This window comes from Ornithorhynchus anatinus, chromosome 3, assembly GCF_004115215.2.
Source record: "Ornithorhynchus anatinus isolate Pmale09 chromosome 3, mOrnAna1.pri.v4, whole genome shotgun sequence".
In the NCBI taxonomy this organism is placed as follows: Eukaryota; Metazoa; Chordata; class Mammalia; order Monotremata; family Ornithorhynchidae; genus Ornithorhynchus; species Ornithorhynchus anatinus.
Genome location: NC_041730.1, coordinates 53,337,281 through 53,353,509, shown reverse-complemented (window position 1 = coordinate 53,353,509; position 16,229 = coordinate 53,337,281). Strand labels below are relative to the sequence as shown.

At 45.1% G+C, this 16,229-nt stretch overlaps 1 protein-coding gene and 1 non-coding gene across 3 annotated transcripts in view; one reads left to right on the top strand and one right to left on the bottom strand.

Annotated features, from left to right (window-relative positions):
* The window catches only part of SLC14A2 (solute carrier family 14 member 2), a 736,943-nt gene that overhangs the window by 422,416 nt on the left and 298,298 nt on the right, over positions 1 to 16,229 (top strand). The gene's annotated exons all lie outside the window — the stretch shown is intronic.
* Positions 8,427 to 8,565, bottom strand: LOC114810628. Its single transcript, XR_003758323.1, has one exon. It is a non-coding gene; the product is annotated as a small nucleolar RNA SNORA7 (small nucleolar RNA).

Below are 16,229 nucleotides of genomic sequence, written 5' to 3'. Positions count from 1 at the left end.
TCAGTTGCTAGGTAGAATCCAACTCTCCTGAGACGTTAACCACATTTTAAAGTACTCCACAATGGATAAATAGGTGTGTTAGGGTTAAAGGTTCCTAGCCCGACTGTTTTGGTAATTCTAGGGCTGCTTTGTTTGAGGATACCACTAAAGCAGCTTGCAGACTGGTGTTGGAATGTTTCTTGATCCAGTCAATCAGTGATATTTATTGAGTCATTCATTCATTCAGTCGTATTTATCGAGTACTTACTATCTGCAAAACACTGTACTAAGTGCTTGGGAGAGTACAATAGCACAATAGACAGTCACATTCCCTGCCCACAGCAGGCTTACAGTCTAGAGTAGTGGAGACAGACAACAATACAAATAAATGAAATTACAGAGATCTCAGTGCATGCTGACCACTGTACTAAAAAACTTGGGAGAGTACAATGTAGCAGCGTCGGCTGACACATTTTTTGACCATAAGAAGTTGACAGTCTTGGAGGAGAGAGAGAGACATTAAAGTAAATTATGAATACGTACAAAAGTGCTATGGGACGAGGGTGTGGTGAGTATCAGATATTTAAGAGGTACAGATCCAAGTGCATAGATGACAAAGAAGGCAGGGCTTAGGGAAGTGAATGCTTAGTCAGGGAAGGCTCTTGGAGGAGTTTATAATGAGATCAGGTAGTGAGTAAGTTGGTATTAAGGAGCATAGAGTGCAGGTTGAGTTGTATTAGAGCAAAGAGGTGAGGTAGGAAGGGGAGAGCTGATTGAGTGTTGTAAAACCACTGATTAGAAGTTTCTGTTTTATGTGGAGTTGGGTGGGCAATGCCTTGAGGTTTCTGAGGAGTGGGGAGATATGGCCTGAATGGTTTTTTTTAGAGAATCATCCTTGCTGCAGAGTTGAGTATGGACCAGAAAGGGGAGAGACAGGAGGTCCGGAGGTCAGTGATGCTGCAGTCTACGCAGTTCAGGAGTTTGCTATGTGCAAATGACTGTGCTCTTGGAGCAATACTAGAACTTAATGTTTGAAACTCTGCTGCCAAGGCATACACTATCCAAAGATGCACAGTTAGACAAAGAAATAGAAAAAGGAACACAGTTGGTCATTGTGGCTTTTAGCTGAATAACAGAAAGAACGTGGCAGTAATGGGTTTCGAGCTTTTTACCAAGTTGAAGATCTATAAAATGGTTTGTGGTGCACGGTCTGGCAATCAGGTGAGGCTTTCAGTTAAGAAGGAGGATCTCAGGATCAGAGAACTGACCCTGAACACATCTCTTAGCCTAGCAGGGCAACTACCTTTACAGAGAGTGTCAAGCTACCTGTTGGTATTATTCCTACCTATACTCACGTGTGCATTGGGAATCTCTCCATCAATTGTTTGAATCTTTGAACCTGCTAATAACTCACACTTTACATGCACCTAAGAAGTAGACCCCTGTTGTGCTGTTTGCACGAGATACCATGGAATTTAAGTTAATGAAGAATGAGCTATTATCATCCCACTAACGAGTGTGGGAAAGGGAGGGGATTTAATTTGCAGCAAAGAGTTAAATGTGGTAATCGAACAGTTCTGGGTTAAGTGCTATGATTTTCCCTCAATTAATGCTGCCCAGCTAGTGTTGGGATAGTCAAGGAGGTAACGGGGATGATCATACACTCCTCTAGCAAGCATCCACATAATTAATGAGCTGTAGACAGAGTCCTTTTAAATAAGATTTGCATAAGTCTCCCCCAGCCTGTGCATTTTGCCTAGAATCATTTCCATTTCTGAATCATTTGTATTAGAGATTTAAATATGAATAAAGTGTGGATAATGCCAAAAATGAAAATGTCCTTAAAGTGTACTTAGGAACCCGGAGGGGGATGAATTCTCTTCAAGCCTGAGAATGAGTTGAGATAAATAGAGACAACTATGGAGCATAAATATTAGTTCCTCCATTGGGAGAAAAACAGTAAGTTCTACGCAGACAGTTTCTGCTTATTCTCAAACTAAGTGTCCTCAAGTGGCCCAGAAGAGCAATGTGGTCTAGTGGAATAAAACATGGGGCCTGGGAGTCAGAAGGACCTGGGTTCTAAATCCTGGATCAATCACGTGTCTTGCCATATGACCTTGGACTAGTCACCTAGCGCTACCCTCTTCCCCCTTTCCCCTACTCTCCCCCAACCAAACCCGTTCCTCACCCCCTCCCCCCTTCTCTCTTCCCCACCCACGCCCCATCCCAGTCCTCCTGTCCCACCGCTACCCCTCATCCCCCCTCTGCCCATCCAGGGTCCCGCCACCTCCTTCCCATCCAAATCCTCCCCTCCCCTCGTTCTCCCCCCACCCCGCCTTGCACCCACAGCTACTTTCAAGTGTGGCCTCTGGAACCCCTGCGCCATTACAGGTAAACTACCTTTCATCCATGACCTTTTCCTCTCCCGCTCTCTCCTCCTCCTCGCCCTTTCAGAAACGTGGCTCACTGCCGAAAACACGGTCTCCGCCGCCGCTCTCTCCAGTGGAGGCCTCTCCTTCTCCCACTCCCCCAGACTCACTGGTAAGGGAGGAGGTGTCGGCTTCCTCCTCTCACCCCGTTGCCGCTTCCGCACTATCCCTCCTCCCCCCTCCCTCTCCTTCCCCTCCTTCGAAGCCCATATCATTCGCCTCTACCACCCCCTCCAGATACTTGTCGCTGTCATCTACCGCCCTCCCGGTCCCACCTCCGACTTCTTCAACCACCTAGACCTCTTTCTCACCTTCCTTCTCTCCTTCTCTCTGCCCACTCTGATCCTCAGAGACTTCAACATCCATATGGACGTACCCGATGACTCCTCTGCCGCCCGCCTGCTATCCCTCCTCAACTCTGCCGACCTCCTGCTCCACCATACCGTGCCCACTCACCAACTGGGTCACACCCTCAATCTCGTCATCTCCTACCGCTGCACTATCTCCTCCCTCACCAACTCTGAAATCCCTCTCTCTGACCATAACCTTCTCACCTGCCTCATCTCTCACACTCCCTCCCCCTGCAAATCTTTGCTACTGCCCCACAGAGACCTCCGCTCTCTTGATCCCATCTGTCTTTCCAAAAGCATCTCTCCTCACCTTGCCGCCCTGTCCTCACTTCCCACTCTCGATGATCAGTTCTCCGCTCTCAACTCCACCCTCTCTACTCATCTCGACTCTCTCGCCCCCCTTTCCCTCCGCCACTCTCGCTCCACTAACCCACAGCCCTGGATCACCTCCTCTGTCCACTTCCTAAGCTCCTATGCTCGAGCTGCTGAGCGCTGCTGGCTAAAGTCCATGCACCAAGCCGACCTCACACACTTCAAATTTATCCTTTCCTGCTTTAACTCTGCCCTCTCCTCCACCAGGCAAAACTTCTTCTCCTCCCTCATCGACACCCATGCCCGTCACCCCCGCCAATTGTTCCGGACCTTTAACTCTCTCCTTAGGCCCCCTGTTCCTCCCCCTCCCCCATCTCTCACCCCCAATGATCTGGCCACCTACTTCATCACAAAAATCAACACAATCAGGTCTGAGCTCCCCAAAGTCACCCCTCCGCCTCTCCCCTCCCCCCCACCAACCCTCTCCCCTACTTTCCCATCCTTCCCTGCATTATCCTCAGAGGAGATCTCCTCCCTCCTCGCAAGTGCCACCCCCTCCACCTGCGCCTCAGACCCCATTCCCTTCTCACCTTATTAAAACCATCGCCCCTGCCCTCCTCCCTTCCTTAACTTCTATTTTTAACCACACAATCTCCAATGGCTCCTTCCCCTCTGCCTTCAAACATACCCACGTCTCCCGCATCCTAAAAAAACCCTCTCTCGACCCCACTTCCCTTTCCAGTTATCGCCCTATCTCCCTACTACCCTTCCTTTCCAAAATCCTAGAACGAGTCGTCTACAATCGCTGCTTAGAATTCCTTAACTCCCATTCTCTCTTGGACCCCCTCCAATCTGGCTTCCGTCCCCTCCACTCTACCGAGACTGCTCTGTCTAAGGTCACCCATGACCTTCTTCTTGCCAAATCCAATGGTTCCTACTCCATTCTAATCCTCCTTGACCTCTCTGCTGCCTTTGACACTGTCGACCATCCCCTTCTCCTCCACACCTTATCTCACCTTGGCTTCACGGACTCTGTCCACTCCTGGTTCTCCTCTTATCTCTCTGGCCGGTCATTCTCGGGTCTCCTTCGCAGGCGCCTCCTCTCCCTCCCATCCTTTAACTGTTGGAGTTCCTCAAGGGTTAGTTCTTGGCCCTCTTCTGTTCTCCATTTACACTCACTCCCTTGGTGAACTCATTCGCTCTCACGGCTTTGACTACCATCTCTACACAGATGACATGCACATCTACATCTCCGCCCCTGTCCTCTCCCCCTCCCTTCAGGCTTGCATCTCCTCCTGCCTCCAGGATGTCTCCACCTGGATGTCGGCCCGCCACCTAAAACTCAACATGAGCAAGACTGAGCTCCTCATCTTCCCTCCCAAGCCCGGTCCTCTCCCAGACTTCCCTATCACTGTGGATGGCACGATCATCCTTCCTGTCTCTCAGGCCCGCAATCTCGGTGTCATCCTTGACTCGTCTCTCTCGTTCACCCCACACATCCTATCCGTTACCGAGACCTGCCGGTTTCACCTCTACAATATCGCCAAGATCCGCCCTTTCCTCTCCACCCAAACGGCTACCTTACTGCTACAGGCTCTCGTTATATCCCGGCTAGACTACTGGGTCAGCCTTCTCTCTGATTTCCCCCCCTCCTCTCTCGCCCTGCTCCAGTCTATTCTTCACTCCGCTGCCCGGCTCATCTTCCTGCAGAAACGATCGGGGCATGTCACTCCCCTTCTTAAACAACTCCAGTGGTTGCCTATCAACCTCCGCTCCAAACAAAAACTCCTCACTCTAGGCTTCAAGGCTCTACATCACCTTGCCCCTTCCTACCTCTCCTCCCTTCTCTCTTTCTACCGCCCACCCCGCACGCTCCGCTCCTCTGCCGACCACCTCCTCACCGTCCCTCGGTCTTGCCTATCCCGCCGTCGACCCCTGGGCCACGTCCTCCCGCGGTCCTGGAATGCCCTCCCTCCTCACCCCCGTCAAACTGATTCTCTTCCCCTCTTCAAAACCCTACTTAAAACTCACCTCCTCCAAGAGGCCTTCCCAGACTGAGCTCCCCTTCTCCCTCTACTCCCTCTACCACCCCCCTTCACCTCTCCGCAGCTTAACCCTCTTTTCCCCCCATTTCCCTCTGCTCCTCCCCCTCTCCCGTCCCATCCTCTCAGCACTGTACTCATCTGCTCAACTGTATATATTTTCATTACCATATTTATTTTGTTAATGAAATGTACATCGCCTTGATTCTATTTAGTTGCCATTGTTCTTACGAGATGTTCTTCCCCTTGACGCTGTTTATTGCCATTGTTCTTGTCTGTCTGTCTCCCCCTATTAGAATGTAAGCCCATCAAAGGGCAGGGACTGTATCTAATAATAATAATAATAATGTTGGTATTTGTTAAGCGCTTACTATGTGCCGAGCACTGTTCTAAGCGCTGGGGTAGACATAGGGGAATCAGGTTGTCCCACGTGGGGCTCACAGTCTTAATCCCCATTTTACAGATGAGGGAACTGAGGCACAGAGAAGTTAAGTGACTTGCCCACAGTCACACAGCCGACAAGTGGCAGAGCTGGGATTCGAACTCATGAGCCCTGACTCCAAAGCCCGTGCTCTTTCCACTGAGCCACGCTGCTTCTCAATCTGTTCATTGTTGTATCTGTTGCCGACTTGTTCATTCCAAGCGCTTAGTACAGTGCTCTGCACATTGTAAGCGCTCAATAAATACTATTGAATGAATGAATTCTCTGTGCCTCAGTTACCTCATCTGCAAAATGGGGACTAAGACTGTGAGCCCTGTGTGGGACAGAGACGGTGTCCAACCTGATTAGTTTGTATCTACACAAGTGTTTAGTCCAATGTCTGTCACATAGTAAGCACCTAAAAAGTTCATTCATTCAATCGTATTTATTGTCCACTTACTGTGTGCAAACCACAGTACTAAGCACGTGGGAGAGTATAATATAACAATAAACAGGCACATTCCTTGCACATAATTATCTTACCATAGAAAAAAGGCTGACCCATTGGGAGGGGTCACTGTAATGGGATACTGAGAGACTCAAATAGTTTTATTAGTAATAATAATAATGGTAGTTGTTAAGCACTTACTATGTGGCAGGCAATTTTCTAAGCGACAGGGTAGACAAAAGTGAATCAGACTGGACACATTCCCTGTCCCACATGGGGCTCACAGTCTCAATCCCCATTCAGAGATAAGGAAATCTAGGCCCAGAGAAGTGTAGTGACCCACCCAAGGTCATACAGCAGACAAATGGCAGAGCAGGGATTAGAACCCAAGGTCCCTGTAACTCCCAGACCCGTGCTCCCTCCAGGAAGGGCGGTTTATTGTCCCGGGTGACTTGCCTACCAGCAGCTGAAAGGAAACTTAGGAAGGGCTACAGCTAATAATAATACTACAATACTATAACAGTAATAAGCTCTTACTACATGCCAAGTACTTAGTAAGTTCTGGGGTAGTTTCAAGATAAAAAAGGACAGACACCGTCCCTATTCCAAATGAGATCCCAAACTGGGTAATCAGCTGCTCTGCGCCTCTTATTTATATTCATTTTATGTTTACCTTGCCTGGGACTCTAGAGGTTAGGAAGGAACTCTGAGCATCATCATTATCATCATCAATGGTATTAATGGAGACCTTACTATGTGCAAAGCACTGTACTAAGCACTTGGCAGAGTAGAATTCAACAGAGTTGGCAGATGACAGGTAGGTTCCCTGCTTGCAGTCTAGAGGGAGAGAGCATAATTGCTAGTAGCAACAGCTGCTTTTAATGCACATCTATATGCTGTGGTACACTGTACCTAGTGCTTGAGAAGTACACAATAAAGAAATGACTCTTTCCCTTCCCACAAGGAGCATACCCTCTAACAGAGGAGGCAAGCATAAACATATTAACTAGAGTGATCAACATGAAAAATCACTACAGGGCAATACTCGGTACCCTTTTAGTAATGATATGGGAGAGCAGGAGGAGAGAATGCAGATGAGTAGGAAGGGAAGAGGTTGGCCTTGGGAACTAATGTCTTTGTGCGTCAAATAGAAGTCTGTTGTCTGATGACTTAGGAGAGCTATTTTCCAAATTGAGGTAGAGGAGAAATAGCAGACTTAATTTTTTTAATTTACATACCTAAGTCTTGGTGGCATGTTACAGTAATAGTAGTGGTAGTAGAAACAACAGTAGTGGTAGTAATAATACTAGTAGTAGTGTAATGATAGTAGGAGGAGGAGGAGGATTAATATTGATTCAACACCCATTGGATGCAATGCACCTTACTTAACTCTTGGAAAGTACAAAACTGAGAAGCCACAACTACCCCTGCCCATTAGGTACTTACAGCCTAAGCAGAGAGACAGGCATACAAATATAAAAAGATAGAGTAACCCAAGTAAGTAAGAATAGCCAGTTGTGTAACTCTCTCCCAGGGCTCAGTAGAGTATTCTGTCCAGAGGACACTACTCATTGATTGATAACACAGTTGCTGAGAGAATGGATGTACGGTGACCCACCCTCTCCCTTGTCCTACTGGTCTGCAGGAAGGATTCAGATTTGCCTAGTCAACACTTCTGCTCCTTTTTATGATATTTGTTAAGGGCTTACTATGTTCCAGGCATTTTACTAAGTGCTGGGGTAGATTCAAGATTGTCAGTTTGGACACAGTCCTTGTCCCGGTTAGGGCCCACAGTCTTAATCCCCAATTTAAAGTTAAGGTAACTGAGGCACAAAGAAGGGAAGTGACTCACCCCAGGTCCCACGGCAGACAAGTGTAGCAAGTGGGATTAGAACCCAGATCCTTCTGAGTCTCAGGGCCATGCCATATCAACTAGACCACACAGCTTCCCATCTGGTGGGATGGCAGCTCTCACCTATCATTCTGCCCTCAGTGGGTGAAAGAAGAGGCATCTTGCAGCTTGGAACGATCGCTTATGTCTTAGCCTCACATGCACTCAAACTTTATTAAGAGTTAGTCAGTCAATCATATTTATTGAGCATTTACTATGTGCAGAGCAGTCTACTAAGCACTTGGGAGAATATAGTGTAACAGACGCATTCCCTGTCCACAACGAGCTTACATTCTAGAGGACTACAGTAATTTAGGTCACTTCTTTTTATCTTGCCTTATGTTGTTGAGTCGTCTCTGACCCATAGCAACGCCATGGACATATCTCCCAGAACGCCTCGCTCTCCATCTGCAATCGTTCCGGTAGTGTATCCATAGAATTGTCTTGATAAAAATATGAAAGTGATCTACCATTGCCGTCTTCCGTGCAGTGAACTTGACTCTCTGCCCTAGACTTTCTCCAATGCCACTACTGCCCAGCACAGTTTAATTTTGATATGTAGCTGATTGCCTTCCATTCACTAGCTACTGCCCAAGCTAGGAATGGAATGGGTAGGCCTCTGCTTGTCTCTCCCTCCCGTAGTCGAAAACTGGTAGAGTACTGGAAATTCTCCAGGTGCGAACCTGAGAGGGAATCACTGCTTTTAGCCTTCTCTGTTCCAGGCTGATGGTAGTGCACTATTGCCTAATGGGTGATTAGGGAGTGTTATATGTTTCCTAGTGGGGTCTCGGGCTCGAGAGCAGTCATCAAACCGAAAGGCTGGAGATCCGGTTTGAATATTGCTGTTTCTACCTCCTGCAGGTACTGCATCAGGAGTGGTGCTGCTGGTTTGATTGGTGCTGGTGCATATGGATCTGTACCCTTTAAGGCACTTTGATATTCACCCACCTTTAGCCCCACAGCACTTTCGTACATTCTTTTATGACATTTGCTAAATGCTTACTAAGTGTCAAACACCATTGTAAGCACTGGGGTAGGTACAAGTCATACACAGTCCCAGTCCCATATGGGGTTCATAATCTAAGTATGAGTGAGAACAGGTATTTAATCCCCATTTTACAGTTGTGGAACTGAGACTCAGAGAAGTTAAGTCACTTGCCCAAGATCACACAGTAAGCAATTAACAGAGTCTGGAGTATAGCCCAAGTGCTTGGACTTCCAGGCCTGTGCTCTTTCCTCTAGGCCATGCTGCTTCTCTGTGTATACATCCATAATTTATGTATATTAAAGTCTGTCTCTTCCTCTAGGCTCTGAGCTCCTTGTGGGTAGGGAACATGTCTACCAATTGTGCTATATTATTCCCTCCCTAGTGCATAGTACACTGCTCTGCACACAATTAGCTCTCAAAAAATTCCATCAGTTATTTTGCCAGCGTCCATGATCTTTAGGGTTTTTTAAGACAAGATGTGGAGCGCAAATGATGGAGCCCTAGAGCAACAGGAGAGCCACATTTTCCCTCCACCATTGCTCTTTACTGGCTCCTCTTCTCTACCACTGCCACCAAAACAGCAGCAGCAGATAGAGAAGCTGGCTAAGGAAAGTCAGAGGAGGACTTTTCTTAATGGTATTTCTTAAATGCTTACTGTGTGTCAAGCACTGTTCTAACCGCTGGGGTAGATACAACTTAATCAGATCAGACACAGTCCCTGCTCCACATGGGATTCATAGTGTAAATAGGAGGACGAACAGGCACTGAATTCCAATTTTACAGTTGAGGAAACTGAGGTACAGGGAAATGAAGTGACTGGCCTGAGGTCACACAGCAGGCAAGTGGTGAAGCTGGGATTAGAAGCCAATGTTCTTTGACTCCCAGGCCCCATGCTCTTTCCACTAGGTCACTCTGCATCCCTACTCTTGGCACCTACTCATGTATTTTGTTATTAGCATATTAATGATCGAGGTTTGCCCAGTTTTTCACCTTTTTTTATGAAAAGCCATGAGCTTGCTTTAACTGGGAGTTCTTGAAGGCTCAGGAAAAGGATTTCTGAAGTGAGGAAATAGAAACCGGGTTGGGAGAATGTGTCTTGAGGAAGGAGGGATCATTATGTGAACAATAGAGGCAACTGCTTACTCTCCTGCTTCTGGATAAGATGAATTGGATTAAAAGTACTACTGAAGAGAGTCAGATCATCTCTAAGAAAGAACTTTTAGTCAGGGTCGTTAAGCACAAGTAAGAGTTACAAAAGGATTTTTTTTTAAAGAATAGAATAGCTACCCACCTCATCCTCAATAGCATCTAATTACTTTCTCCTGAGGGCAAAGCACAGTTCTAGATATGTGAAGCATAAAAATAAAAATCACTTCTTTATTTTGTACTTTCTGAGAGTAAAGGACAGTGTCCCACCCCAAGTGAGAAGCAGCATGGTCTCATGGATAGAGCATGGGCATGGGAGTCAGAAGGACCTAGATTCTAATCCCCACTCTTCCACTTTTCAGTCAGATGATTAATTGTATTTGGTGAGCAATTACACTGTGCAAGGCACTGTACTAAATGCTTGAGAGAATACAAAACAACAATATGACAGACACATTCTTTGCCCACAGTGAGCTTACAATCTAGAGGTGGGGACAGACATTCATATAAATAAATTATGGATATGGACGTAAGTGCTGTGGGGATGTGGTCGGAGTAGCGAATAAAGGGAGAAAGTCAGGGAGGGTGCTGCAGAAGGGAATGGGAAAAGAGGAAATGAGAGCTTAGTCAGGGAAGGCTTCTTGGAGGAGACGTACCTTTAATATGGCTTTGAAGGTGGGGAGAGTAAGTGTCTTTCTGAAATGGAAAGGGAGGGTATACCAGGCCAGAGGCAGGACTTGGATAAGAGGCCGGAGATGAGCTAGTTAGGCAAGTCACTTAACTTCTCTGAGCCTCGCTTACCTCTTTTGTAAAATGAGGATTAAGACTGTGAACCTCATGTGGGACATGGTCTGTGTACAACCTGATTAGCCTGTGTCTACCCCAGTGTTTAGTACATTTCCTGGCACACAGTAAGTGCTTAACAAATATAATAGCTTATAATAAATATAATGACTACTTAGTCAAGGTTATGGATTCTGCCCTAGTGGGGAATGAAGGAAGCAAAGCTTTTTCAGAGGCAGGGGCTGGATTAGATTGCATCATTCAATCTATAGTAGTTACTGAGCTTTTACTGAATTCAGAGCCCTCTGCTAAGTTCTTGGGAGAGTATACTACAATAAGAGTTGGTAGATAGGTTCCCTGCCCACAAGGAGCTTGCAGTCTAGAGAGGCAGACAGACACTAAAATAAATTATGGATGCGTACATAAGTCCCATGGGTGGGGTGGATATCGAGGGCTTAAAGGGTACAGATCCAATAGCATAGGTGATGCAAAAAGGAGAGGGAATTGAGGAAATGAGGGTTCAATTGAGGAAAATCTCTTGGAGGAGATGTGATTTTAATAAGGCTTTGAAGATGGCAACAGTGGTGGTCTGTTCAATACGAAGGGAGAAGTTGTTCCAGGCCAGAAGAGGATTGAGGATAATCCCAGAGTTATAGGCTTGTGAGATGGATATGGTGATGTTGTCTACAGAAAGACATAAAGAGGAGAGAGTTTGGTCAGAACATCCAAATAGAGATGTGCTGAAGGCAGGAGGAAATGTGAGACTGCAGAGAATAAATAAAGAATAGATGAGAACCCATAACTGAACCTTGAAGCAACTATACAGTTGTAAAATGTGAGACAGAGGAGAAGCCCTCAAAAAAAACAAAAACCAAAAACTGAAAAGGATGAGCTAAAGTGAAAGGAGGAGAAGCAGCAGAGGACAGTGCGGTGAAGTCAAAGCTGGCTAATGTTTCAGGAGAAGGGAGTGGACATCTGTGTCAAAGGCTCTTGAGAAGTTGAAGAGGATTAGGATGGAGTAAAGACCATTGGATTTGACAAGAAGGAGGTCACTGGTAACGTTTGAGAGAGTAGTTTCAGTGGAGTGAAGGGGGCAGATGGCAGATTGGAGGTGATCAAGGAGTGAAGTGGAAGCAGCAGGTGTAGACAACTCACTCGAGGAATTTGGAGAGGAATGGTAGGAGGGAGATAGGATGAAAACTGGAGGGAATCTTGGGGTCGAGATGTGTTTTTTTGGAATAGGGGACATATAAGTAGGTATGAAAGTAGGGGGACAAGAGTCACTGGAAAGAGTATGGTTGAAGATGGTGGACATAGAAAAGGTAGAAGGGAGCGGGGAAATATTTTGATAAGGTGTGAAAGCATGGGGTCTGAGGCTCAAGTGGAGGCGGTAGAATTTGAGAAGAGGCAGAAGATCTTCTCTTGAGGTACTGCTGGCAAAGATGGGGATTCAAAGAGAGGGAAAGAGGAGGGAGGGACCAGGGAGGAGAAAGGGAGATATTAGGGAGAGCATTCCTGGTGGTTTCAATTTCGACGCCTAGGCTTTCCTTCCAGCTCTATATTTCCAAGAAGAAAAGTATGAGAGCCAGGAATGAACACTTGAAATATATCCCCTGGCATAATTAGAGGAATGTTTTCAAGGCCTAACATAGCTGAGTTAATAAAATAATCTTGTCTTTTAGCTCTGTAAAAGGGGAATGGCTCTAGATTCTGTCTTTAAACCTTGTTTTTTTCCCCTTCACCCTAACTAAATTCCATGGGATCAAACATGTTTCAACTCCAACCAAAATGAGACTACTATACTAAAGACTGAGGGATTCCTATGAAATAATATTGCAACCACATTAAACTCAAGTGAGTTAATCATGGATAATATGATTACAATGAGTAGCAGAGAAATTAATAATGATTAGCTGCTTATTGTTTTTAAAAAAGAAAAAAGATTATCCTTTGGAAATAGCTAAGTAATTATGGCTCCCCAGATGGGTGGCCTATTTTAATGTCTGGGAAACCTCTGTGAAAGCAGGCAACAAGTGGGTGGAAGACTGTGGCTACCACAATGCTTGTGAGAGATTTACTTTGATTTCTGCAGCCTGAAAGTATTTTCCTCTCTGAAGCCTAGGGCCTTCCCATCAACAGTAGCCCCTACCTCCATTGTCTTCACGTGGACCTGTTTGCTTGCTCAGGAAGAAACATCTCTACAGGTCTGGTCTCCTAAGGAGGGATGGAAAAGGCAGCTAGTTTTTTAATTATCTAGGGAAGATGTGTGGTATGAAATCAGATGAAAAGTTAGGGAGCTGGTTAGAAGGACCTAATGTCAGCTCTGCCACCTGTCTGCTGTGTGACCTTGAGCAAGTCACTTAACTTCTCAGTGCCTTGGTTACCTCATCTGTAAAATGGGGATTAAAGACTGTGAGCTCCATTTGGGACCTGATTAACTTGTATCTACCCCAGCGCTTAGAGTAGTGCCTGGCACATTGTAAGTGCTTAACAAATACCATGAAATAAAATAGAGATGAAGTGGCTAGTTTGGAAACTATCTAGGGAAGATGGGTGATATGAAATCAAATGAAAAGTTAGAGAAGTGACTTGTGAAGGATGATTGGAGGTGAAAGCTAAGGACATTAGGAGGTGGTAATTATTATGGTACTGACTAAAGCACTTACTATGTTCCACTCACTGTACTGAGGGGTAGATAGAAGATAATCAGGTTGGATACAGTCCTTGACCTGCTTAGGGCCCACAGTCTAAGTAGGAGGAAGAACATATATTTGATTTCCTTTTACAGATGAAAAAGCCAGGCCCTAGAGAAGTTGTGACATCCAAGGTCATGCAGCAGCCAAATAATGGAGTTGGAATTAGAACCCAGGACCTCTGACTCCCAGGCCCATGCTCTTTCCGCTAGGCCACACTGCTTTTCAACCATCCACTGTTCCTCCAAGCATCCTTTGGTGGCTTTGGCAGAGATGTATACCGAGCCGCTGCACCTCTGGACTGACTCAATGGCGTTGTTTACTTTCCCTAAAAATTATATAGGAAAAAGTGTCATGGATGACAATAATGCGCTGTACCACACAATCTCATGTCTCTACTGAAATCATACTGTTGCTGTAGTTAAAGAGAAGTAATAATGTCACAGAAATTTTATTGTGAAAATTTCAAAGAAGGAGCCTACACATCCTGGCCGGCTCTGCATATCTCTGGGGTAGACAAAAGGAACAAGATCAGCTTTCCCTCCCAAGTCTCTTTTTCCTTGAACGTTTTGAGAATCAACTCCCAAGATAGTCTAGCAATGGCCCAGTCAGAAGCTTAGTTCTTCCATCACCTGGAATAACTCTTTACACTTTATACTTTAACTCTTTACATGTGCTTACATGGCACATATATTATGCAGCCCCAAAGTAGTTAGGTACATATCCATAATTTAATGTTTGCCTCACCCTCTAGGCTGTGAGATACTTAAGGGTAAGGACCTGTCTACCAACTCTAATGTATTGTTCTCTCCTGATCACTTAGTACATTGCTTGTGCCCAATAAGTGCTCAATAAAAACCAGTGGTTGATTACACTGCCCATTGATTACAGTCCTCTAGAGTGTAAGCTTGTTGTTGACAGGAAATGTGATTTCCAAATCTATGGTGTAATCTGCCAAGTGCTTAGTACAGTGCTTTGCACACAGTAAAGTGCTCAATAAGTACGATAGATTGCTTATAGGCTTCATTTTTTACCATGTGGACCTTACCCCAGTTTAGGATTAATCACAAAACTACAGTTGTAGTAATGATATTTTGGAAAGGGAAAGGAATATCTTCTTCAAATTCTTTTCCACCAATGAGGCCAACTAATGAATCAATCGATCTAAGAGGTCATGGTGGTGTGAGAAGGACCTTGTGGCTTCAGATCAGAAAGACAGGGCCAAAAATGATGACACAAATCATCTCAATATTAAGTAGAGGAAGAATGTCCTTCGTTTCAATCCAATGGTTCAAATCTTTGTCCATCTTTTAATTTTTGTACCTTTGGTATTTCTCCTTGTTTTTCAGTCCTCTGGGGGAAATATTGGCCCATAATGAGAAATAGGATTCCTGTTTCCTTTGGCATCAAAATCCATTTTTTGAGTAGCGTCATTATAAAGATGTTTCCCAAATGGGCCGAAACTGACGAACGGCAAAAATGCAACTCCACAGAGTCAATAATGGTGTTAGAACTGGTGATGGTCTCAGTCGGTGGTTTCTGGGAGGCAATTAAGCATTTCCCTCCCATCTTCTTCCCTCACAAGCATCCTGTTCATTGCATGTGGATGCATGTTTGTCTTTTCCTTTATGAAATATTAAAGTGCAAACAAGCCTCATTTTTTTTTTAAAAGGACAAGTCAAACCTTCCCTATGAAACATCCCTGCCTTCTGTGCAGGGGTCAGTTGCTAAGCAAGGGATGGAGTAAGTGGGAAAAGAGATCCAGTCATGTCCTTCTGTGAATTGGCAAGGATTCATTACCACCGTCTCCATTGGTAATGGTCATTTATTCATTCAGTCGCATTTCTTGAGCACTTACTTTGTGCAGAGCACTGCACTAAATGCTTGGGAGAGTACACTATAACAATAACAAGACACATTCCCTGCCCACAGTGGGCTTATAGTCTAGAAGAGCTTACCATAACTATACTCACTGAAAACTTCTAAAGAGGAGAGGCCAAGTATAATGTGAACCTTTTATGCCTTCATGGTGTCCAGTGGAAAAGAAATCAACATTCGGTAGCCAACCCAACCAAGAGTCAGCCTAGGAGAAATCCCAGGACTTGGAAATCAAGAAACAGAGCTCCACCAGCTCCACCAAGATCTGTTATTGAACCAAGGACCCCCTAGACTAAAAACTTGTTTTAGACAGGGAATATGTCTGCTACTTCTTTTGTATTGTACTCTCTCAAATCCTTAGTACTTTGCTCTGCACATAGTAAGTGCTCAATAAATACCATTGGTTGAGTCAAAATAGGCCAAGGGAGCAGGTTAGGATTAGGGTTAGCGTTTCTGCTTTTTGTGTTCTACTTTGACACTTCTAATGTCAATCAGTCATTCAATCACTGGTATTTATTGAGCACTTACTTTGGGCAGAGCACTGCTCTAAGTGCTTGGGAGAATACAATACAACAAAATTGGTAGACTTGTTCCCTGCTCACAAGGAGCTTACAGTCTAGATGTTAGAATCTGTTGATCTTTGAACATCCAGCTTTAACAATCAGAAAAGAAAATGTGGTAAACTACTCATTAATATCAATTTTTTCAGGGACATAAACTTGTTTTAATTTTAGACCTTTCTTTGTTCCCTTGCAGTTCCTAATTCAATCACTAATGCAATTTGTGGCTGGCTAGTCCCTCTAAAACTTCAGGAGTTGAGCAGCGAGAGAAAAATTTTGTACGTTCCAGCTGGCATGTGAAAAGAATGT